The sequence below is a fragment of the Falco rusticolus genome, chromosome 6, assembly GCF_015220075.1.
Source record: "Falco rusticolus isolate bFalRus1 chromosome 6, bFalRus1.pri, whole genome shotgun sequence".
In the NCBI taxonomy this organism is placed as follows: Eukaryota; Metazoa; Chordata; class Aves; order Falconiformes; family Falconidae; genus Falco; species Falco rusticolus.
The window spans coordinates 26,612,421-26,638,238 of NC_051192.1; the positions used below are offsets into that span (position 1 = coordinate 26,612,421).

Genomic DNA, 25,818 nt, shown 5'->3' on the forward strand with positions numbered 1-25,818 from the left:
TCTTCTTTTACAAGTACCGAGGCTGATGAACTGATGAAATGTATCTTCTAAGTGCAGAAGTTCCTGGTGATTTAGGGTGCATTAATGTTACAGTACTCAAACTGAAATATCACACTATGATCCAAAGATGAAGACAGACCCAAGAATCTTACTAACAATTAGAAACTGAAGTGTCAGAACACACACACATTATTCAGGCACCACAAATACTACAAAATCGAGTGAAGAAAAATTCTGAAATAAGCTGTCTGAGGCAACACAGTTATTATCATATTGTTTTCTGTATTAGAAACCATAATGATACTTGTTTATAAAGTCTTCTGTTTCAAAAGTTTGAAGCAGTAGGCTTACACAAAATTTTCTTCCAGAAAGTGGAAGTCTGGCAATTTTGACCTGATTTTGCCATTTATGTGATGGCTGCAACACTGAGTATCCTGATGAAAGGAATCTCAGCTGAAGCTGATATTCTCTCATTCCTACTTCTTAGAGCTTATTCTGTAGCACTTCAGAGAGCTCCAAGACATCACTGTATCTCTACCCTATGAGATACAGTACAGATGCAGCTGCATCATGGGATTTAAAAAATAATTAAAGGCAAGATACAACAAAGGAAGTATGGAAGAAAGAAAAACGTGACAGAAGCAACACGAGTCTCAATGCATGCACATTCAAGTCTGTTAAAAGGTGTACCTTTTTCCATGTTATGTTTATCTTACCTACAAGGCTAATTTGATGGAATAACCCCAGAGCTCTTTTATTCTAAGAAAACAACATGACCAAAGTTTATCTATTTCATTACAAATTTCCTACGTTTTCTTACAATTTGTTACACCCTCCCAGAATTTAAAGTCCTCCTATTCTTTATAAAAATTGCGGCAGGGATAACATCTGATTAACATTAAAACAACTTTTGTGGTTTTGCTGGAAGTAGATTTATATTTGACAGGATTAAGTTTACAACCACTATTGTGGCTATTCAGAAGCTTCCCCAGTTACATAAGGGAAAACGCTACCAAACAAAAAGTCATCAGCAGCAAACTCAATCAAATAAAAAAGGAAGGGAAAGCAGATTTCTTCACTGTAGGAGGTGCTGCCCTGACTTCCTGGAAGTCTAAAACTGCCTGTAGCCTGTGTGCAGGAGTCAAAGAGGGCTCTGATGGAGAGATCTCACCCTCCCTGCACATTGCTGCTTTAACCATCACAGCAGGTGGTTAGCAAGTGCCCTCAACCTGGGACACCCAGAAGGGTGGGGGGACAGTCACTGGAAAAATTAGGCATGGAAATCAAGTGTCACACAGCCTGTTGTAGCTCTCCTGCGGTGCCTTTATGAACTCTCTTAATAATATATGCACCGGGTAAGGCCGAGGTTGCTTCTCCAATACACTAGCACTCCTCAAAGAGGACCCCAAAAAGAGGACTCCAGGACCTCTGAACGCTCCCTGCTACCCAGGTCCCAGCAAGCTGCAGCTGGGCAATGGCACTTCAGACAACACAACGCTGAAAGGGAAACCCATAAACAGTCCCCTTCACCCCATGCCATGCCCACAAGACAAAAACACTTCTTACATGAATTGCCTGTACATCCCAAAAAGGAGCGCACAGAAGTATGACAGATGACAGTCATCACCCCCAAGTCTTCTCCCCCCCAAAGCAGAGTTACTTCTTAAGCACTTTACTCACAAACAGAAAGCAACAAGGGTAATGTTAGGCTGGAGATGGCATAATTCCTGCACAGATACCATACTAATGATTAAATATATTAACAGAAACATATATTATTTATGGACAAAATGCATAACTTATCACTGCTACTGTCTAGAGCATTTAGTTTCCAGAGTGAGGGAAATGCTCACGAAGCACAAGTAGTCTGTCATTTTATCAACAGCTCTCAAACCTCCAAAAATACTTTGTAACTACATCCATAAAAATTACAGACCACAGCCATGTTTGCCTTGTGATTACTTGAAAGCTAAATAAATCTTCTCTTTGAAGCAGAAACAAGGTTTTTGAAGTTTTTACCAAGTTTTTGGCCTCAGATTTTATATATAACAACACAGATTTAAAACTTATTATACCCCAACCAGGATCATTTTTGGAAACACCCTGCTTGCTTTTTGGATGGGTTTTCTGTTTGATTCAATCACAGTAATTGCACAGCTCTCATAGTACTCAGAACTAGTCAGGAAAACAAAGAATATTGCAGAAGTTTCCATTTATAAATGACTGGGCTGCAGTTTAGTGATCTTGCAGCCAGGAGTGGGAGAAGTCATTCTCTTTTCAATATCACATGGCAGAAGCAATTAGAAACAGCCCCAAATTACATCAGTTCTCTTTTTCTGATTTCACATATGCGTGCGCGTATATATACATCCTCTTATCTTAAGCCTTTAGATTACCCTCAAGTCCCCACTCTGAAAAACTAATGCTACATTTACATCTTTAGTTCCCTCTGCAATCAGAGACTTCATTAACTGCATCTATTCCCCATGGTTTTTTGGAAGAATTACTTCAGGACCTGAAGAAACACTGAGGCCCAGATTAGCATCCCCTTCAGAAAAGCCCATGTGAAAAGATGGTGCTTGACAACATCTGGCAGCTGCAGAAGCATCCGGGCAGGTTAGTTGCTACTGAAGTGAAGGTGGGACATGACTTGTCTCATCTCTGGATATCGCAGCGCCTTAAGGGGTTCAAACTCAGGAAAAAGAGGCATTACAGAAATTAAGCCACAGTAGAAGGTATAAATCTTCCTATAAGCCAATAGCCTGCTGAAGTCACCATCATGAGAAATCAGCGGGCCAGGAGGAACCTAGGTCAATTTCTGTGTACTCCGTTATACACAGAACAGCACCTAGCTTTGCTGTATTGCTGGTAGTGGTGTTAGAAGGGCTATTAAACACCACGTGTAAGGTTTTATTAGAGTCTAATTACAAAGGACGTAAGAGAAGATGCTGTCTCCTCTCTGTCTCCTGTGGTATTAAAAACCTTTCCCAAAGGACCACAATCTGGTTAAGTCAGAGACTAGCTACTGGATTTGTTGTGCCACAGGTATGACCCAGGTGTAGCAGCTCTGGCTTTGTTTAATATGGAGGAGGAAAAAATATAAAGTCTGTGTGATGGTACTGACAGAAAAGGAAGAAACGGCCCAAACAGAATTCTGACATGCAAATTTAAAATCCCAAATCTAAATGAAAAAAATCAGCAACTGACATTTGGGAGCACCTGTAGCTTCCCAACACATTGCTTTTCATTGCTTAGGAAACCTTTCCGACTCTGAAGACCTTTTGTTTTGAAGTTGTATGCCCCGAGTTTAGGCTGAGTTTTCTGAGGAGCTGTGGCCAAAACAACCCAGTCACTTCCAAGAATGTAGCTGGGTGAAAAAAAGAAACCCTTTATTCGGAGAGCACAGGACATTGAAACTTGTCCCAGCGTAAATGCTTTTCACTTTCCAACTTGTGAGTACTTGAACTCAGAATACCAAGGCAGCTCTTCTGCTGTGTTTTATGCTCCGATACATATAAGTCAGGTGAAATAAAAACATCATCCTGACCACCGTTTTGCAAAACCTTCCCATTTAAAACTAGATCCAAGGGCATGGATAGCCAGTCTGCTAAATCAAGGGACAGAATTAAGACTTCTCAGTCATTTGATAAGTTTCAACAGCACTTACTAGTACAAGGAGATGGTGTTGGGATGTGCCATACTTCCATCTCACAGATGTAACCAAGTTCAACTAAAGCCCACTGAGTGAGGACTCTTATCAGATGAAGTCTGAAGAGATATGTACTTGAAGGCGACGAGAGAAATATTGTGGTCCATGTAATTTACTTTAGAAACTTTTGTTTCTACCCATCAAGGATATGAAGCCTATGTATAAAATATACTGTGTTCTACATCATCTTCACTTCCATTAAAAAAGGCTGATTCCCATTTCAACACAAAGAGAATTAAACTGCAATCTCAGCTTAGCATTAATGGGGACAACAAATATAGCACCCTAAGATAGAGTGCCTATAGCATACATAACTTATCTGTACAGAACAAGCTGGCAGAGCAGTTACATCTTTAGCAAACCAGACTCAATATAAAAAGGATTTACTTGCATGCAAGAACATTTGCAGTCTTCATGCAGTTTTACTTTGAATAGATTTAACATTTAACTAGTTCAACCACATTAATCCTTGAGCTCCAGACTTCTGGAAAAGTATTTATCATTTTTCATTTCGAACTAAAAATGACATTTGCAGCAACAAAAGGTGGAATTTCAAAGAACTGTATGCAAATTTTAAAACATCACTATCTAAATAAATATGAAAACCTCCTAACTTTCTCAAAAAAAGTAAGGTTGATGGCAAAGCTACACTTTTCTCATTTATATCAGAATGAGTTTTAAGCTTTCAAAGTCAGAACTTGGTGCAGCTTTTTCTTAGATAGGGAAGCCCATCATTTTTGAAGTGTCCCAATTGCAAAGGCTAAATTGCAGCAGTAATGATGAAATACTCCAGTCAGAATGAGCTCTGGATTGAAAATTTAAATGAGAAACCAACTCAGTGCAGTTACTGATAATGCAAGTTAATTAAGAGCATTTTTGAACATTTGTCCTATTTCTTCACTACGATTTCCAGGTTCGCTGGAGTTTCCTATTGCGCTGCACACCATGGTCCAGGGTATGGCAATAGCTGCCCTTTATGCAACTCCTTTATTTGGCACTTTGAATTGCAGTTTATCTTGAGATAAAGGCGTAGAGAAACGGATTAAAGGAAAGTGTCTTTTACTGCCATTATGCTTGCTTTCCTAAAGGAGACGGGCAGATGGGTGTTTGTATGGCTAAATGCATCTCCAGTTGTCTCCCATTCCGTCCCACTATTCACTGCCTCCTCCCCTCTGCTGCAGACCACAGCCTTTAAAAAAAAACAAAACCCAAACCTAAAATGCAAAAAAACCACTCCCTCCAGATGTTAATCCAAGAAAGGCAAAAAAAAACCACATGAAGCAATTGAGAACAAACACAGGAGTCCTAAGCCAGTACATCCCCCACTCCAAGCTAGTTAAAAATACACAGAAGTGTTCTGACATTTTACCATGTGTACACACGGACCAGCAGACAGAGAGGTTGCCATCTCGTCTTAACCTGAGTAACTCCTATGTAAATCACCATGGCACCTGGCTGGCAGTTCTGGTTCAGCACAGCATAACTTGCTCTTCACCTTCACATAACTTCATCCCTTTCACAGAGGGAAACACACAACAACTCCACCATCACTGCGGCTGGCAAAATTTCCTTGGAAGCCAAAGCCTCCTCTCTGCTTCAGATGGACAGGGGAGATGACTGCCTTCTGCAGCGGTGTCTGCCTCTTCAAAGACAGCTTATGCATTGGTTTGTGAAACTGAGACTTAAAGTGCATCCCCTGTTAGCTTCATCAGATTCCCTGCCCCAAGAAGCCGCAGCCCCAGAAGTCCTGGGTTTCTCCCATTCCCTGAAGAGCTGCTGTCTTGCAGACAGCAGGAGAAAGGAGGCTGTCTCCTGCTCCCCACAGTGAGAACCCCCACATCTCTCTCCAGCCAGCAGCACTACACCTGCCTGTCATCATCTCTCTCCCATAACTTGTCTTGAAAAACCACTACAACAGCTTGAGCAAGTCTCATCTGACTTCTAGGCTTGAACTCAGATATTCTTTCACTGCCTAAATCTCTTCCCTCACACTTCACCAAAACACTTTTTTTCTTTTTTTTTAAATGTTTTTTTTAATGTTCTCTTTTGTTCTTTTTTTTTTTTTCCTTTTACTCTTCCAGGCAGACCCCAGTAAAATCCTTTGTACAGCAACTTTTGCTCTCTGTACCACATTCAATTTGCATCTCCCAAATAAAATTTCTCATATTTTCTCCCACCAGTTGAAACTTCTGCTGCCAACTCTCCTAGCCCTCCATCAAGTGTATTTGTCAATGTACTTGCAAGTATTCACACTGCAAACATACGTGTGCGATAAAGCCAAGGTATGTGTAGGAATAAGTTGTCAAACAGATTTACAACTTGAACAAGACGTTAACCTCCCTCCCACTTCCCTCTCCCCAGGTCAGTCCTGCTCCAAGGGCTCGTATTCTCCTTCTGCCTGCAGTCATCTCCATGCCTGTTGTTCTGAGCTGCTGCATCCTCAGCTTGGTTCAGCATTTCTGCATTTCAGCATCTTCACCTCTCTCACTAGCCTCATGCTTAGACTGGGATAGACAATGCAAAAAACCATTGTCCCACTCTTTAAGGTCAACCCAGTTTAAACATAAAAGCTCTGCCCTGCCACATGCCAAGCAGGCACATTTTGAAATACCAAAATGTGTATTACTGCATTTAATAACACAATCGAGCAGCTTTCTGGTCAATGAACATACAGCATCTATGGTGGTTTTGTAAAAAACTTCTTTTGACTTCTTTGCTTCAGCCCACTCTCATCTGTATTACACAGTACTTTACAGGGTTGTTGCATAGTTCAAAGCTATGCTTTTTGCTTTAGCTTCAGCATTTCTGCCTTCTGTAGACTTTTTCCTGTCCTGGCTGTATTTTATGTCTCCACCAACTCCTCCCTAGAACCTTTTCTCAACCTTTATTAAACAAACAAACAAAAAAACCCAACCACCAAAACCCACACCCATATACTTTTCCTCACCTTACCCACAGTCTGACAGATGCCCACTTAAACTCCCAGGCTTGCTTGTGATCTGCTGCCTGCACACTCTGCTTAAGAGCACTTTCAGGCAGCTCTTTTCCCCCCAGCTCCCTGTAACACACACTGAAGCTGGGAAGAAAGCCCACCTGGATACTGCTGCTCTTTCTCCTTTACTTTAGGAAAGTATAACTCTGGAGTGCTGCTCTCTTTCAAAAAGAAGGCTGGATGAAGCTATGATCTCCCAGACAGGACCAGTCCACCTCAAGTACAAGAAACAGGGTTTGTTCCCAAACAAATAAACAGCCTCCACTGAGGGTGGCAGGAAAGCAGCACAGAAAAGGAAATACTGAAAACACGTCATTTCTACTAAGTCTTTGTCAGTGAGTCTTCATTTCTTCACTCCTTGCAAAGTCTACAATACCAATCCACTTAAACATTAGTTTGCAAGAACCTGCGCCTTCCTCCTCACTGCCTATTTCCTGACTTGAGCATGTTCACAGGAGGGTTCACAATTCCTTTACTGTCCTTTTCATTAGCAAGTATGAAGCCTTGCACTTTACAGCTTTCTGTGAGCTCTAAAGATCAGGAGATATAGTACTACAATGCAATTTTCTTGCAAGTAAGCACAGGAAAAATTAAGTGGAACAAAAACCTGCAAACACTGGTTACTTTAGCTGGGCTTGTGGTTCGTGTTAAGATGTCTCCCTTTGTGGATAAATAGTACTTTTTCTTCAAAGACTGAACAGGACAAGCAACATCTCCCCAGATTGTTCCACTAACCACTTTTTCCCTGAAGACAAACTCAAAAGACTTTTCACTCCGGTTTGCTCCCTGCCATCTCCAGCTGAGCAGCTGACAGATACTTCAACTTGCCCAGGTTGGTGCAATTTTTGAGACTGGAAACAGGACATTGGTGTCACAGAAAGTGGACTGCTGAGGGAGAGGGCAAGAAGATACAGGTAAATTGAAATATCTCCTTTAAATCCTTAAAAGTGTTTGGAAATCATGTAGATGTGGCATTTTCTCCTAGCAGGCTCCATCAGTGTTTTGCAAGGAGGATTTTCATTGAGACACAACAAGACTGAAACTGGGCTTCATTGAGCTCCACAGGTAGCATGAAAGCAGTCTTAATAAAATAACAGATGGCAGACAATTTCGATTATTAAGGAAGCAAAACCCTCAACACCATGGGCATCTATTGCCCTTCCACAGTGTTTTTGTGGCACAGATGCTTTGGTCACATAGTAATACAATGTGTACTATTGTAATCTTGCTTAAAGGCATCTCTCCTGGACTCTGAGGCAAGTGGACTAGAGCTGCATTTCATATATTTTTTTAATTGAATATTTTTTCCTTCACATGCTGTTTTAACAGATGAGTGCCTCCAAAATGAATCACGAAACGACTATTTCTCCACAAACATACACTATTGCAGGGAAGTAAATGTGTCAGCACAAAACCAGCACACTAACAAGCTTAAATAAAAACAAGCAAAAAGACAGAATTAAGACCAAAGGGCCGTACAGTCCATTTGGGAAATGCTTCCTGCAGCTGGAGTGAGAGAAGCTCCCTGCAGCGCTAACATCTGCATGAGCCAGAGGGATAATTTCTTTCCCCCTCTCCCCAGAAAGAAACAGGGAGGGAGAAGAGGAAATGGCAGACTGCAGATAATCTCTATTTTACATTGACAGACAAAATGACAATGGAAAAGACCACTGTCCTCTGGAGACCACAGGAAACCAGTCACAGGATATGGCACTTCCAATTCAGTAAGTTCAGTGTACGCTCTTGGCCGCCTGTGTCCTGAAATACAGATGGATTTTTCTTAAAGCTACAACCACAAGCAGCATCACGTTTTGCAGACCCTCTTACTATTTCTATGTTAAAGAATATGAGCATATTCTAAAATAAATACACATATACTTAAGTCTAGAAACAATGATACAAAACCTCTTTGATACACATATAGCACTTATGACCTTGTTTACTTAGCTCCATTAAGCGCAAAGAAGAAAACCTCTCACAGACACACCTGACCTGTTTTTTTCTGTTTAAAGAAGCAAAACCAAAATTGCGAATCCTATTTCCATCAAAAGGCTTTTATGTAACCTTTTCTCAGAGCACAGTATCAATGTTTACCCACCTCGCTCAAAATGTCATCAACATCATGTTGGGGACATGCAGTATGAGTATGGGCACTGAACCAGCTTTTATTAATACAATAATGTTAATGGGCACAGGAAATGATTGGGGTTTGTGTTTTTTTTTTAATTTTCTTTAGACACCTTAAAGTGTTTCATCAGGTGTCCAAATACTTCTGACCAAGGGCTTTTCAGGATTTTTCCCCCTCCTTTTTTTATTATAACTCACAAGCAGCTTATGTAAGCATATCAGGGATTATATGAATAAAATGCTATTTTGTGGTTTTAAAAATATTTTTACTTCAAACAAATGTCAATTGCCAAACAAGATCTTTTCTCCTTCTCTCCCATAACCTCCTCTAACAAATTCTCCTCATTTCCTCTAAAAGCCGAGGTGGTAGTAACAAAACAAAATAAAACAACAACAAAAAAAAGGAACATAATTAATAACTTTTCAGAACTCTGTCTGATAATATTTATTGTTATATATATTGTTATTTTTATATTATTAATATAAGTGATACAATATCTATCTGATAATAAAATAAGCCTGTCACATTCAATTTAAAAAGCCATTTTGACACTGAAAACCATAATTTTTCAAAAACCACAAAGAACTTAGCTTTCCTTCCTATTCATATATACAAAATTTTTCTGACTGCCTCATTACCAGTTGCTCAGGTGCTGCCTTTATGCCTTATATTTCCTTGCACTCTGTCAGTACATATGATGAGGAAATTTCAGTTCACATGTAACAAAGGGTTCATTTACAAACATCTCATTTAGCAAGTAAAAGTCATACGTAGTTTCTTCCTTGCATGTGTTCTGTGCATCCTATAATCTCACTTACCAGCACAAGTGCATTTCATAATATCTTATCACACCCATTGCAAGCACTCCGGAGATTTATATATTTCCCTGAAGTCTCTTGCTGAGTCAGAAAAGGACGACAATGACTTGATGAGTTTGTGCTTTGGCATGCAGGGGTGACCTCCAAACAGTTTTGAGAAGTGTTTTACCACTTATTTGTAAACATAAGATAGACTAGGTTACAAAGTTAAGAAAAATTAACCTGAGAGTATTAACTGTCAAATGAGACGAGGGAAGTGAAACCATAGGACTGGAACGCTTCACAGCAACGCATGAAAAGGGGTGGTGATGGTTAATTAAGATTGTGCTGGTAAGTGCCAAAAGTCAAGTTCTCAATATCCCCTACACATTTCAAGTATAATTAGGTTTAAAATAAAACAGAGTAACAGTGCTGACAGACACGGGATCACTTGTTTATATTCTGACTCTGCTTTGTGTTACCTGTAAAGGACAGTAAAGTTTAATATATATCTATAAAGAGCTGCTTCACATTCTAAGGTTTAATATATATGCACAGAGAGCTGATTCACATTCTTCAAGACCTGAAGAGCTCTTAGCATGGCACAGACCAGACTCCTATTACTGCTTAAAAGAAGAAAAAGTCACCCAAAACCACACAGTATGAGTCAGATAGTTAGAACAACAGAAGTCCGGGTTGTAAGATCCTCCAGGGTGCCAGGTTTCCTCACACTTTATAAAACACACTGTCTCTAATCCACTCGGGTGCCTCAAAGCCGACCCGTGGCTCAGACCGTTCCCCTCCACCACCACGTACAACACTGTCCCACCCACAGGAACAGAGATGAGGAGCCTGCAAACGCCTACAGTCCCAACAGCACTGAATTTCCGTTCTGCATTTGTATCTTTCTTGTTTCTCACTCACACAAAGGCTGGTTTGTCATCTTTGCCACAAGCACTGCAGGCAACAGCAAATTAGTGTGGTTCACATGTGCTGACTTGCAACACCAGTTCACGGCGAGACCTCTCCAGTTATCGAGTGTGCTGCTTCAAAACCTGAACAATATAAAGCTTCACTCCTTAGCTTCCACTCCCCCTCATCCCACTGCAGATTCATATTTGAAGATCAATTACACATATTTGCATGACAAAAATATTAAGGTTAAGCACACAAACACTAGACTTTCCAGAGCTGTTACTGGTTGTGCCACCTGCCCACCCCCAACCTGCCTGTGACTTCACTGTGATGAAGTTCTTAATTATATGATCATACAGAATGTTTTCCTTAAGAGCATGGTCTCCTTCAGTGCCTAAAATGGCTGGTGCTTATTCAATGTAGTCATTTAATACTTTTTTTTTTCTTTTTGACATTCACAGTCATTTCACAGAGTACCCTTCCTAGCCTGCTCTGAAGACACAACCAGTTCACTCATGGGTCCCCGCACTGCTCAGCGCCTGAGCTTTCCCTCACAAAACATGCATTTTTTATAGTGTCTTAAGACACCAGGAGTATTATTGGCACTTTATCACAAAGAGAAGATAAATTCAAAAGTGGTCTTTATTTAGGTGCCCAGTTTGAGACAACCCAGGCCTGACTATGCAGTACACTCACAGCAATGAGTCCATTGACTTCCTTTGCAGTTGCACGCACTTGACACTTCTCCAGTCACCCCACAGTCTATCAGCGCAGCTACACAGCAAAGTAAGTCATTTGTTGTAATGGCATGTGCTTAAGTGGATTTTCTTTCCCAGGTGCCTAGCAGATCCTTGCTTTTTCCTTCCTACAAACATCCCCACCTCCTTCATGTGGCACCTCCCAGCTCCTGTGACAGATGAAGCTGTGATTTGGCAGAAGCCAATCTCTCCCATTACTGTCTCTGTCTGCTCATGGGTATACTGAAGGACATGGAGATCTTCTCAGCTGAAAAGCCCAGGATAACACCATGCAATTAAAACGCAGAGTATAATACACACACACTAACGCTGCAAGCACTTACGCATCCTTGACTTAAGGAAAAAAAGTAATCATGGAAACGTTCTTTGAAATGAGGCTATTTTAAGATTGTTAAAAGCAAACTAACCTTTCCCATCCCCTGAGAAATTTTCATCACATGAGTGCCCATGATTAATCAGCAGGCTGATGCACAGCCTCTCCTTTTTAAGCTCAGGGAGAAACTGGAAACTTCACGCTGCTGCTGCTTCTACCTCTGTGCTAACCAGAACTGAGAGGGAGGGCAGGGAGGTACACAGCACTTCATTTACCAACAGATTTCATGGGTTGTTGCTATGACCAGAAGGGAAGAACTCAAGTCCTCATTTCAATTACCTCTAGATCAGACAAACCAGACTCTGGAATCCACTTCTTCCTCAACCTGCTTGAAAGTCTTTTCCCTGCTGTGGCCTATGCAGAGAGGCTAGAGAAATCAGTCAAGTCAATTAAAAAGGAGAGAGAATGGGAACGGAGTACCTGAGCAGCCTTGAAAGATGGAGAAGGCTTTTACAAAGAGCCAAGTTTTGCTCAAAGTGACTGTAGTTTACTAGCAGAAGTAATGCAGGCAGGAATTACACACAGGCTTTCAGGGCCTGTGCCCTTTCAGTCTTCTGTTTCTTAACATACGCTGAAGATAATAGAGATGCGTATGAATACTGATGTCAGCCGGATAGAAGAAGCTCTCCAATGACTGAAGCGTAGAAGAGAGCAGCTAGGTATGTTGGAGATGCTCTTCCCTTGAACTCTCTGAGATTCAGTAATAACCTGTGCTCACCATGTCTCAACTTATACCATTAAGGCAGGAGTGATTTGAGATCCCTCCTCATCCTAAGTTTCTACGGCGCACAACTTTGTGCCACCCTCTGGAACCATTCTCAGAAAAGCAGATTCATAAAACCTCACCTTGCGCTCGCCCGCCCTTATTTCAACATGCCCGTGTGCTTTGTGGTTTAAGGCCTAGCCTGAGTCAATGCTGATTTAAATGCATACATGTTATGGCAGTACTGGATACAGGCACTGCAAAAAGCCAAGTGAGATACTTGGTAGAGATTATGGGCAGGCACTCCTCCCACTTAGCACCCATTACAGAACATTGCTGATGTACACACACTAATAGCAACCAGAAAGCTGCGGGCACATGTTTGTAACTGAGCAATAAAAGACTATTCTTTGCCATACCAGTACTTAGGAAAACCAATTTCCCTTACAGAAGCACTAGGTTATTAGTATAGAAGTATTGGCAATACTTTAGGAATGACACATCTCCAAGCACTTCACTCTCCTTTAACAGTAGTGTGGCAAGTCTCTCTCAAAAGCAGCAGGACTATTGCAACTGCAAGCTCCTAACTCTCTGAAGTAGCTGTGAAATGATCAGTTCTGGGCATGTATTAGCAGCCCACACAAATATATAACACAGGGAAGATAACAAAACCAAATTACTACATACACAATATTTCCTTCTAGACACTTCTGTGTAGCAGTTCAGGTGAAGATGACTGGGAAGAAAAGAAGGGGTTGTGCCAGTTGTGAGCAGGCACAGCTAAACCTACTGGAGTTTAGGGTGTCATCATCTCCGTGGTGAGGTTAGATGTCCGCACCATAACTGCCTGCAGCTCAGCCAGCCTGCAGCTGTCAGGATGCCTTCGTAATGTCAGCCCAGGTACTCCAGGAACAGCAGTGTGGACAGATGGACAAACCCCCACACTCCCTTTTACCCTTTTCACCAAGACCAGGGCCAACAACCCAGTCTGAGCAAGCTCCCCAGGCGTGAGCAGCCTGCAACAGGCAGACACAGCCCTTCTGCTCTCTCACAGGCTCCTGTATGTAACAGGAGAGTAAAACCAACACAAACCATGCCTCAGTGTAACTATAAGGGTCTGACTCAGAGCTCTGCACAGAAAAACGCTAGCTCATCACGTGTACAAGGGCAGCAGCCTCTGGCAGAAGGGCAAGGTGAGACCAGTAACACATTAAAACAGAAAAGTAACATAAAAACCACATTAAAAAATAATTTTAAAAGCACTGTCAAATCTTGAATATATCTATTAGAACCCTCACACGGGCAGATAAATCCCTTTCACTGTATCAGTTTAATAAAAGAAAATATCAAATTAAGCCAAGTGGCACAATCTGTCCAGCCCTACTCAATGAGAACTAATACAGTATGCTTACCCACAAAAACTGAAAAGAGAAGATGGCTAACAAAACTGACAAGTCATCCGATGTTTAACAGGAACTCCCCAAACCCACCAAGTTTCTCAGCCACCAAGAATGGCAGCAACAGGTTTCTTCTTCTCCCCCCACTCCTCCTTCCTTCTTTTTTTCTAGAGGATGCATTTATCTTGAAGAAGAAATAAAGAAAAAAGCAGCATGTTGACTGGTACCTTTTGCTGCTGTTGAAAATGCAGAACAAATATGAAAAGTCAGAGCCTGACACTCTCAGAAGAAAGGGCTGTCCCTAGTCAAAACTGCTAGATTAAAATGCAGAGACAGAAGTCTCAGCCTAGAAAAAGAATGGAAAGTTTTGACTGCTCCCCTTTCTTCTCTCTTCAGCCCCAAATTTCTCTTATACCAAGTAGTTCCCATAATTGTCGCTGAAATCAGACAGGCCAGACCTTAAAGGACCCAGGCACACAGGTCCTGAACGGAGAATGAAAGAGATACAAATTAAACTTCATTTTTAGCCTGTTAAAAATCCCTGTTCCTAGGAAAAAAGAGATTGAAAATGACTTTTACATATTCTGCATATTACTCACACAAATTTAAATACAGTGAGGCATTATTTCTGGTTACACACAAGTCAACCATTTTTCCAACAGACTTCAGGAGGAACATTACTCAGATGCAGATGCAGTCAAGTCATGTCACCAAAATGCTATGACTGGGTGGTAAAGCAAGTCTGGGAGATTGCTGGGTATGCCTAGAAGGCAAACTGGCTATCAGGTTTTAAAATCCTCTATTAAGCATTGCATGTTCAAGCGGCTTGGGTTACTTTTGTTCTATAAAAGCCTGATAAATAGGTCTATTAACATAGATTCTGCATTTAACAACAAAAAAAGAAAATAAAAAAATTTAAAAATTGCTACTTCAGGTATTGAGCGACTAATTTTGGACTTCCTAAAATAAGGGTCACTGAATTTAAATACCAAGTTGTAATCACTGGGCCAACAAAGCTTTGTTTCCTGTGGATGTGCCTTCTTGTTCTCCCCCTTACTTTCTAGTCCTGGATCTTTGAGCCTTCCCTTTCACCCACTCTTTTTTTCCATGTCTGCTGACACCCCAAAGTGATGAGGGAAGAGATACGGCTAGTCAAGCAAAACATAATGTGCTGACTTGGTTTGGCAGCACTCAGCCGCCTGACATCCATGAGCACCAAGCTTGATCCCTCCAGGAGGGCTAAAAGTATGTCTCCTTGGTATGTCTGCCTCTCCTGAAAAAACAGTCAGTCATGAAGATCATTCACAGCCACCTTCAAACTTACTCAGAGATCAAAAGGCTCCAAGTTTGAGGGACAAGTGAATGAACTGTGTAAGGCTTATGCCTACAGGAAATCCAGAATATACAAAATCCTATGCTTTTAACATTTATTTCTTTTCCATATAAAAAAAATCTACTATACTCTTTAATATTCTGCAATATGCAGTCAACTGTATTGTGTGGTCTCTCACACTACAGCAAGAGGGACAGAAGAATGCAGGTATAGTTTCAGGAAGCCATAAAAGTGGCACATATCTTCAAGTATTCATCATCTAGACATGAAGAATTAATTCTACTTCAAATTATTAAGCTTAATTTGTTCGATAAATATTGTTCCTAAAGAAAGAAAATTTGTACCTAGGGAAAAAATGAAATGGTATTAAAAAACTGAAGCAAAGAAACCCAATCCAAAGGTGCCAACAAGGAACTTAAAATTTATTTTGAGAATTTTGGCAACTCATCATAGGTGAGATCTCACAGGAATACCAAAATTAGGTTAGCAGTTTCTTGTGAACATCAGGTAAAGAAAAAAAAATTTAAAAAATCAAGAAGAACTGCCAAGAAGGTTTAAGCTGAGTTTCAGGGCTTAGCCACTGCTGAGTAGTAAAAGGTCATCCAGGTCTCACTCCCCTTGAGTCAAAAAAGGGTCAGATTTCTTCTTTAATGTGTTATCGGACTCCCCTAGAAAAACCCAAAACCCAAAGAAAAATCTATTCAAACCCAGTTATCTACATATACAGGCAACAGCATGTACTATGCCTCTAATCCAAGCACATGGCACATACTCAGGTAATTTGCAAAATTAAGGTTTAGTGATTAAGCTATTTGAGACCCTCCTTACCCCTTTTTTGTTTTGTTTTAATACATTGTATCCCTTCCTTTGCCTCTTTAGCAAATGTGATAATTGTTTTTAAGCTACTAAAAATTAAGTCTTGACAAGAGTGACACTTAGAAATTCCTACAACATAGAACCAGAGGGAATAAGAAGCCACCTCGAAAGAGCAGTCAGTATGTTATGTGCTTAGGGTCAAAAACTAAGAAGCTGCTTTTCAAGCAGTAATCCACCACAGCTTGCGAGAAAATAAATTCACAAGATGATGGGGGGGGAAATCTGGGAATCTGACTCACATTTATAATGTAAAAGGGCCATTTCTGACATTTTTGGTTCATACACATATCGTGCACAGGCAGCGGGTGTGCCTGAACAGCCCAAGGTCAGCTATCCTGGAAAGCATTCACATCTTCATGAGGGTATGATTTGGCTGGGGAGAGAGTTGGTGGGCTTGTGTGTTTGGGCAGCACTACTGATGTTTTAAGTGTTGCAAAACAGAGGAGAGAAAGTAATTTTAAATTACTTACTTCTCCTGAACACCACAGTGGGATGGCCTCAAGTGCCTCATACTGAGCAATGCCCCAGCTCTTACCATTCCTTTTATAGAGGCCTTTGCTTCCTTAATATTTTTTTGCCAGAGGCATTAAAAATGATGTACAAAGAAGTCAGTGTATTGCTTGGAAACATCTGCCAACATTAACAGAAGAAGAAAACAGAACATTTTTAAGGATCATATTCTCTTACACCCTTCTATGTACCAGCAATTTCAAACCAGCATATATTAGCCACAAATCGACTCTACCAACTATCTTCCAGATAGGGCGATCAAAATACATGTATTAAAAATACCCAAGTTCCACTGGTGGAACCAATCTCCAACATGACTTATATATCCTAGATTTAATCAGAAGGTGTTAAAAAGCACATACACATTTATTCCATGAGAAAAAGACCACAACCTTAGAGACTTGCTGTGGCAGCTCCTACCAGACTGCACTGAACCTTGGTGACCCGATGAACTCATGTAACACCTTCAGCTCCAAATTCCAGCCTCTTCCTCTCCTCCAGAACCACTGCAATATTTAAAAATTTGGGGTTGGTAACACTTGCTTCCAGTCCTGCCACCGTCCAGGTTTTACTCAAATGAGTGGTCAGGGACAGGATGCAGCAGACTGAAGGTGCTGGCATTGTCTGGAGTAGGTACTGATCTCCTGTGCTCAGTGCTGTTGCCTCATCTCCTGGAGTTTCTACCAATATAATATACATTACACACTTTTTTTGGAGAAGAACACCTTTTGCAACTTCTCTAGTTTGGTAACAATAACCTAAGTTATCTTGCATAACCAGTTTAAGCAAATATTAAGTATGAGCTGATATACATCCCCCTCATCTTCCCACTGGAACTATTTTACTCATGCTGCCACCAAACACCAGAAAGCTGGTGAGGTTTTCACATGACTTATATCAAAACTGGAACAAAAATTCAAGATGCTTTACATTCTCACCTTTTCCCCTTTGAGAGCTTACATACGGCACCAAGTGACCTAGTTTCTTCCTAAATTAAAAGCAAACAAATAGAAGCATGCACCCCCCTCAAGGTGGTCAACCTCATCTGAGCAGCCATGGTTGGAGTTGTTCTCAGGCACTGCCAACAGCACCTGGGGACGGTTTGTGTCCCTGAGGCGTCCCAGGGGTGAATGTCAACAGGCAAAACTCCACATTTTTCCACATGACCAGTTTAATAGTAACCTTCCACTTTGGTATAGCTCTTGCACACGATCCTTCTGCTACACAATGATGCCTGGGTAACCTGAACAAGCTGTGTAACCCAAGGTCCCTTTCTGTACCAGGTAGGGCATCTTGCTCACCTCTAAGCACCAGTCAACTCAACCTACGACGACAACTGTACGGAGTGAAAATATACAACTAATTCTCTAGGGAAGGGCAAAAAATAATCCATCTTTTTCTTTTTTAATCACCATGAACATAAGTAGTTCTGCAGCATTATGATCAGAGCTTTGTGAACACTCATTAGCTCAGGGATAAACAGCTCATTTGTGTTGGGAGACGAGAGGATTTGCGGGCAAGGCAAGGAAGGTGAGTAACAAAGACGACTGGTGTAAAGAAGCATGAAGACGGGAGTGCTGTAAGCAGGGTTATGGAAACAAAACAGGTGAAAGAGGGACCTCTGAAAGAGCCTCTGGTGGCCAAATACCCAAAGAAAAATCACAGGAGCTAAAACTGTGGTGGCAATAGCCAGAGTACAAAGGAAGGCTTTGAAGAAGTTCCCTGGTGGGGACGAATACTGACAGGAAAAAGAAAACCAAGAAAAAGCCTGACAATTCCTCTCCCTTGCCCACCTTCCCAGCTCACACCTCTCCACCAATGCTTCCTTATATACCCACTGAGCTTTTAAGAATTCTTTCTTCTTTGGTTGGACCCACATACCCAGGAGGTTCCTGAGGCACAGCAACCGCTCAGGCCAGCCACCACCCTTGCCACCAGTCAGCTGAGCAGCAGACACTATCCAGTCCACACCCCAGACACTTTGCCCTCTTGCCACCTTTCCAGGAGCCAGAATTTCCTAAGCTAAATACTAGTATATTACACATTAAAGCAGGCATATACGTGCAGAAGATTTATGCCTTCAGCAGCTCTCCCACACTGGGGTGTGAGGACGTCTGAGCTAGGTGATGTGAGCCGCACGCTCCTCGAAGCTGGAGCAACTGCAGGACAAGTCCCACGTGCACAGGTTTAGTGATGATTGTGGGTTTCTCTTGTATTCCGATTGTTCTGGAGTTTTTTTCAGGCAAATATTAACTTAAGTACTTAAACCCATTAATCATAAAATTCTCATTTTGTGTGTGTTTGAAAAAAGAATATGAAAAATAATGATCAACCAGTGTAGGAAGATTAAACCTTTAAAAAGCACAGACTATGGCTAGTCACATGTACTTCAGTCCCCTATAATAGTGCAACTCACAATGATAAGAGTCCCAGAAATCTAGTGGAGAAGAAACACCTTCTGGGTATAAAATCTTAAGCACAGGTTATTGTCCCATAGCTACCAAGAGGCTCATCCGGGTGGCACACCTGTTATTTCAGTCCTCTTATTTGCTACCAAACATTAACTTTAAAGTGGGTAACTTAGCTAATAGCTAAAGTACTGCCAGGAAAACAAACAGAATACACACAATACATCTCTTTGCATATGCTGTTTACTATGCATTTTCTTTGCTGTTTTACCAAAATAATCACTGTGATACAATCTTACTGCTTCAGGTTATATTGCTGTATGCAGCGTGAAAGTCTGGTGCAAAAATCCACTGCAGGGAAAATGGAAATCTTTGCAGTCTTGTGTATGTAAACACTGGTTTGGTCATCTGCTTCATGTAATTGAAGCCAAGGGCCATCTCTGTTCCAGCTCTTTTTGAGGTGATACAGAAGTTTGCAAGTATTCCCCTGCAAGAGGGAGTTTCCACCTTCCCAGCTTGAGGGAAGTGAAGACAACTGACAGCAACTGAAGATCTGGCACCAAATAAGCAATTTAATTAGCTGGCAGGTGGAGGAAAGTAATTATTCCTCTCTATGCAGCATTTGTGAGACCACATCTGGAGTACTCGCTCTGGTTTTGGGAGTCCTGGGAAAAGAAAGATTGACATACTGGAGTGAGTCCAGTGCATGGCCACCAAGGTGCTGCAGCACTTGACATACAAAGGAGAGAGAGAGACCTGGGTTTGTTAATTGATCCTGAGAGATACTCAAAATCTGACTGGACAAGGCCCCAGCTTTGAAGTTAGATCTGCCTTTGAGGTTAGCTTTATTTTGTTCAGGGAGATGATTTAGAGTTCCCTTCAAACCTAGGTTCTTCTGTTTCAATTTTAAAAGGAAGAAGAGCTCATCTCAGAGAAGTTAGAAGGGCCATTAAAAAGTAGAAGAGTTCTTCTAGTAATAGAAGAATAGAACAACTATTAAAAAGTACTTTTAGAAAAGGAGTGTGTTAGCTCTAGAGAGAGATCAGTTACAGAAAATAAATTACTACAATATGGTTGGGGAAGGGGGAAAAAAACCCCAAAATTGTAGGTGATCATTCCTTCATGCAAAACTAGTTTTGTTTTTTATCCCCCCTAGTTTAAAAGCATGATGTGAAAGAGTCCAAAGCTACATACTTGTCAATATACACAGGTTTAGCAAGTTCCCATGCCAACAATCATAAAGTAAATCTACATAATGTGGTTTGACTGCCATTTTCAAGATATTTTCCTAGAAATTATACCTCACAGTGGCAATGTATTGCTGATTACAGAAGAAATTCTTATTATTGCAGTTTGTGGTGACTGCATTATTGGCAAACACAGACCTTATTACCCTTGCAGAGTTGTTCATACCTGCATTCTCTTAAGATCTGTGATATCTCACTTTTAGAAGAGAATGTTAACAATGGTCCAGTGGCTCTAAGAAATCCACAGAAATGTATTAACACTTCAAAATCAAATTTGAGACAACAAGCCCTCTAAACCAGTTTACTTTGAAAAAGTCTCAGTCATCAAGTACTCTCCCACTCTCATGGTGACATAATTTGAATGTCGATTAGATCCTTCTTTAAAAGAGGAGGATTGAAAACAAATGCTGCATACAGTTGAAGTCTTTTTATTAGGTAGCTGTCATGGATGGACTTCCCAAGGAACATAATCGTTCTTCTTCAGCAGGGCAGATAATGTTAAAAATTAATAAATAAATAGATAAATAAATAAATAAATAGAAGATTAGTTGTAAATTTAGCAGCAATTTTTTAAAAGCTAGTTTGAGTAGTCTTTGGTGCCATGAAAATGAACATTCATCTAATTAATCTACTCTTTCAGGTCATCACTCTCATGTTTCTTCTTTTTTTGTGTCAAAAAGTAAAACATAGCCTCTACAGCATCATGCATTGCTGCACAGATACACTCACAACAACTATGAACACATCATGATGCTCCTGGAAGCAGTGCAGGCACATCAGCATGATGCTCCTCCTGGGCTGCTGGGGCTGTCCTGACGCTCACACACGAGCTCTTCTGTCCACCTCGGCATGGTGCCATGCTGACATATCCCGACGCTGAGGCCTGCTCTACCCAAGGAAGTAAAACCAAAGCAATGCTTTTTTGACCCACCATCCACATTCAGGTCCAGATTATTCTCAGCAGTCTGGCTGTGCCACGTAAGCTCTAAGAGGATGGCAACTATCTTCTGTAAGACACAAACTTACATGGCAAATCATGGAAGAGTTGACCACAAAAGCAAAATTTGGCTGACTTGTCTAACACCTACAGCTACGCAGTCAGCTTCATAAAGCAGAATGAACCCTTTTGCATGGGGAGGAAACAGAAAAAAACAACCACCCAAACAAGGTACCCTTACAACAGTTCAAATTAAGACTTGCTGAAAATGTAGCAAGAGCAGAGACAAGGTCACCTCACCCTTAAAGAGGTCACTGAATCACAGGTGCCAGAGCAAGCCAACAATTTTTAAAAAAAAGGCCTATAAATGAAAAAAGGTTTTAAACCTTTCATAGGACTAGCAGCAAATTGCCCTTAATGTCAAGTCATCAAGTATTGCAAACCAATGCTTTCCCCATCCTGCCTGCAACGACTGAGGAGGAAGAGGGACACAGTCTTCCCTGCACACTTTTTGTCTGTAGCCTTTTTTGTTCCTTTTTGGCAGGCCCACTTGTACATTAGGACAAGGAGTTCCGCAGTTTTTAAGCATGTCAGTAATGCTGCCCTAAGCAAGAAAGATGGTCAATGCTCATCTTCTACCTCTCCCAATGCATACAAGGTCATTTTTGACCTTCAGATGTAAGGGATGTTTCCTCCACAAGGTCACATCATTCAGCAGCTCTCTTCTCAGCCAAACTTCTGGGTTCATTACATTTCCTACAAAAGGGAAACTCCTAGAGAAGTGGTCAAAAGAAACTGAAGCAAACACTACGTATGTTTTTTGGAGAGCATACAGCCTGTTACACTGAGAGTTAAATCTGGCTCTTCAGCTTGCCAGCTTCTGTACACTGATGGACTTACAAAGTTTTTCAATAGTAATTATACTAATAGAAGGAGTTGCATTAAATACATGCGTTTGATTTTTTCTTTCTTTTAAAGGTGGTTTGCCTCAGTCTTTCTGAGTAAGATTGAAAAGAGATTAAAAAATTAAAAATAAAATAAAAATCCAGTTACTATTTCTCCTCATCAGTCTAAAGTATGAAGTCTTACAAATATAAGAACACTGACCACTCAAAGACACATGGAGAACTTAATTCTTGAACAAAAGACCTGTATATGGCTAAAGGCTTTAATTGAAAATCATGAATGACCTCAGATACTGTGCTATTCAAAGGATTCACTTTAAATAGTTCAATTCCTTCTTGAATGGTGAAACCAACAAAGCATTATCAATGAATTTGGAAATGGGACCTAGAACGTCTCTTGCTGAAATCATCAATTCAAATGTTGCCCAGGGTGATAACAACCAGAGATTTCATGTTCTATTGGCTATCTTATAGCCAAATGCCAGAAGGAAATTTAGAAGTTTTCAGTTGCTTCCCAGGAAGGCAGACAGGCAACAGAACGGGCACTTTTACTGGTTTTCAGACAAAAAACCTTACTGTATATGGGCGCCCTCTCTGTATCCTTATTATTCAGACCTGCCCATTTTCAAACATTATTAGCATATAGTGACAATGTGCAGGAGGACCTGTCCACAGAGGAGTCTAAAAACATGCAAAAGGTCATTAATTTTACCACCAAAAATAAACTATATGTAAATGCTCAGTGTTTAAGACAAGAAACAGCCTAACAGCCTAGTCAGACAATAAAGGTTTTCATTCTGAGTCTTAGAGATGCTCTTTTTTTTTTCTCCTGGAAGAAAATACATCATTGCTTCCCAGTGAGAGGCCATCCACAAAGAAAAACCCAGTCCCAAGAACAAACAAATATTCTTTAACATGAGAGCTGCTTTCTCTTACACCTGGTCTCCTCCCCCTGGGGTTAAAGCAGCTGGCTGTAGGATGCAACCGTCACCATCTTCCAAACAGGGATATCAGCTGGTCTTACACCAAGGCCTAAGAAATGACCAGGTATGGGATTAAGTTATCCCAGAAGAAGAAAAATACTTCTGTGGAGAAGTGATAGAAGTCCAGAAGTTAGAAAGTAACATACAAGCTTCTGCTGTTTTTTGTTGGTTTTTTGGGGGTTTGGTTTGTGTTTTGGTTTTTTTGACAGTTAACACAGCCCCTGGAGTCACAGGATGTCATTTGATACAGAGATAGCTACATCCTTCATTAATATTGTTGTAAAGTTTGTATGGGCTAAAAAAAGAGAGAAAAAGTTTGTGAGCACTCTTACTGTGTGCCTCATCGACAGCCCAGAGCTGACACAAAGTTGTTCACCAACGTTGCTGCTAATCTCAGCTCCAGCTAGGTGCCAGTGCTTTCATCTCCCGGCACGATGCTGCAACGCAGTATGCTGTCATGGCTTCGGGCTTAGAGAATTTCTGAACTAACCAGCAACAAGTCTTCCCAATTATTTTGAGCAAGAACATCAACTTCAATTAAAAAGCCCAGGGCAATTCTGAGTTTAAAGGTCAGGTACAAAAGGGAAAAAAACAAGACAGTGGCAAAAATAAAATAAATTAAAAAAAAATCAACAATATCTGTACACTGATATCAGAAGCCAAGATAGGAACTACGTGATATTCAAAGTCATGCCAGGAAAACCTTCAGAGTTGCTTCTATTGTAAGTGGTACAGCTGCAAGTCAAAGATCAATGTTGTGTAAAGTGCTCTTTCACACACAGGTTGTTCTAAAACAAGGGAGGTTGGAAGGTCTTTATTAATACAATAAAAAGCCTTCAAATGAATGTTAACATTTGTTTAAAAAACCCACACAAGTAATAGAAATTGTAAAGAAAAGGGATGCTAGGAACTACCAGATATCACCATTATAGAACTCTAATGGAACAAAATTTTTTTTCTTAAAAAAAACCTGAATGGGTATTTAATATTAATCTTCATTCTCATATCCTGTTTAACTTCTCTGTATAGATTCATATAGCAAACTGAGGACAAGATAAGAATTATCTGGCAATAACATTTTCACCTTGGACTACACCAAAAAGGCTCGAGAACTATTTTTGTCAAATCTGTTAACATGGGAAAACTGGAGCCAAGAGGAAAAGGACAAACAGAGAAGATATTTCATCCAAGTCAAGTCAATCGTTTGAGGTTTCCTCCTTCCTCCTCCAAAAATTGCAAAAACAAGAGTTAACTGCAAGTTTAAGTGGTACCAAGCTATTAAAGCAAATATACACACACACACACACGCACACAGCTTCCTCTGCCTGCTTCAGCTTGATCTGTTCAAGGACCCTCCACTCCAGGTATTTCTTTGCTTTTTCATATGTTGTGCTGGTGCCATTACCACCACTTTCAGCTTCAAAACACTTTCCAAATTCACCACTGAGAGTGACATAGCTTTGGTGAATAAAACATTTTCCCAGTGTTTCTGGAAGCTTCGGTACTGATGGTACATTTTGCCCGAAGGCCTCAATTTTAGGTAAAAACAGATTGTTACAGCCGTTAAACAGCCAAGGCTTTAGATATTTATCTGTCTTTTAGAGCTCTCAGAACTGTTGCAAGGCAGCATCAAGGATGGGAGGCAGCTCCTCCCCAGGCCACCCCAAGAGCTGTGAAGCAAAGCTATACTCAAGGTAGAGCCTTTGTTCAGGGCTGGCTGCTGATAGTGCCGCTGACCACAGGGCTATGTCTTGTGGGGACAGCCCGGTAACTGCTTTCACAACACAGGGTCTGATACTATTAAAAGCAGCTCTGGCTCCTTCGAGGAGCTCTGACTGGGCTGCTTCATACTTCAAGGCACTGAGCACATCAGTCAACAGCCGCTTCTCAGCATGCCTCCTTTCTGGTTGTAGCCACAGAGTACATAAAGCAGGATGGGACAAAGAATTTTCGTGGGCTAGAAAAGGCATCCAGTCATTTCTGACTCCTAAAACCCCACCAAAATAAGATAAAATAAATAAGCAGAGGGGTGACCTCTGTTCCCATCAAAACATTTTCACATTGCAGCTGTCTTGTATAAACCATGTCTCAATGTGAGGAACATCAACTAACTTGCTCTAAGAATTTAGGTTACTAGCTTAAACAAGTAGGATTATTACTCACAGATACTCTTGGAAATTATAGCATGGAACAAGCACCTTTTAGAGGTGCAAGACTTCCCTGAATCAGGAGATGCTGAGCTGGAAAATATGAAGTAACTTCTCCCCAGATCACCTTGTCACAAACATCAGCAGATCCATTCAAATTGGGATATTTTTGATACAAAAAAGAAGCTGCATTTTGGGAAGGACAACAAGTTTAAAATTAATTTGCTGTCCTCTCCCCTGCTAAAAAAAAACAAACAAATTCACTCAAGCCATCTAATTCAAATCAGTTGATATTGCCAGGCTAGCTTTTTGATGGCTTTTTTGGATTAAAAACATTCATTCAAATTCATGGTAAACAAGGAGTAGAGTTGGTCAGGAAAAATCTGACAGTCATTTTCTGCAAGAAAATCTAGTTCTAGACATATCTAAAAGCTCCATAAAACTGTTGCTGATTTTATACTTCAGTAAAGCCAAGATGTCAAAGGTTCTGTTTTGTTCCAAACAGGTGCCAATATTTTCAGTAGAAATCTGTGCTTTCATACAAAGTTACCATTCAAACCAGTCAGAATCAAGATGAGGTGACATGTTTTGATTGACTTGAAGTAATTTTATTTTTCACTTCCCCCAGTAAAAGTGCTGATACTGTTCAGTTTTGTTCCCATTCCAAGTGAAGCAAAGTTCTGAAAATCCTTTACAAAAT

The 25,818-nt window shown here is 40.7% G+C and overlaps 1 long non-coding RNA gene across 1 annotated transcript in view; it reads left to right on the forward strand.

Annotated features, from left to right (window-relative positions):
* LOC119149914 overlaps nucleotides 1-25,818 on the forward strand; it is a 61,262-nt gene that overhangs the window by 31,366 nt on the left and 4,078 nt on the right. Inside the window, exon 2 of the long non-coding RNA XR_005104889.1 lies at nucleotides 5,511-5,516. This is a non-coding gene — a long non-coding RNA (uncharacterized LOC119149914). The remainder of the gene's footprint in view (nucleotides 1-5,510; nucleotides 5,517-25,818) is intronic.